This window comes from Portunus trituberculatus, chromosome 18 (assembly GCF_017591435.1).
Source record: "Portunus trituberculatus isolate SZX2019 chromosome 18, ASM1759143v1, whole genome shotgun sequence".
Classification (NCBI taxonomy): Eukaryota; Metazoa; Arthropoda; class Malacostraca; order Decapoda; family Portunidae; genus Portunus; species Portunus trituberculatus.
In genome coordinates, this window is record NC_059272.1 from 7,846,123 (window position 1) to 7,846,880 (window position 758).

General features: G+C 52.6%; 1 non-coding gene across 1 annotated transcript; it reads left to right on the plus strand.

Moving 5' to 3' along the window:
* The first annotated feature begins 319 nt into the window (after nt 1–319).
* On the plus strand, nt 320–391 carry Trnav-uac. Its single transcript has one exon. It is a non-coding gene; the product is annotated as a tRNA-Val (tRNA).
* Nucleotides 392–758: the final 367 nt, after the last annotated feature.

A 758-nucleotide genomic window follows, 5' to 3' on the forward strand; every position in this document is an offset into this window, starting at 1 on the left:
CCGGAAAGAGGCGAGGTAAATGGCCAACACTTTGTTTTCCTTGGCCAGTGCCCTTGTAATGTGCCTCTTAATGTGTAGCCCCTGTTCACCTAGCAGTAATTAGGTACGGGATGTAACTCGAGGGGTTGTGGCCTCACTCTCCCGGCGTGTGGAGTGTGTTGTGGTCTCAGTCCTACCCGAAGATCTGTCTATGTGCTCTGAGCTCGCTCCGTAATGGGGAAGGCTGGCTTGGTGACCAGGAGACAACCGTGGTGAATTACACACATAAACACACACACACACACACACACACACACACACACACACACACACACACACACACCGCGTAGTGTAGTGGTTAGCACGCTCGACTTACAATCGAGAGGCCCGGGTTCGAGTCCCGGCGCGGCGAGGCAAATGGGCAAGGCTCTTAATGTGTGGCCCCTGTTCACCTAGCAGTAAATAGGCACGGGATGTAACTCGAGGGGTTGTGGCCTCACTCTCCCGGTGTGTGGAGTGTGTTGTGGTCTCAGTCCTACCCATAAGAGCGGTCTATGAGCTCTGAGCTCGCTCCGTAATGGGGAAGACTGGCTGGGTGACCAGCAGAAGACCGAGGTGAATTACACATACACACACACACACACACACACACACACACACACACACACACACACACACACACACACACACACACACACAAGTGAGAGAGAGATAGTTTAATCTACTGTCATTTTTCCCTCCTTTCCTTCACAGTCCCTATGCTCCTTCTTCTTCTCTCG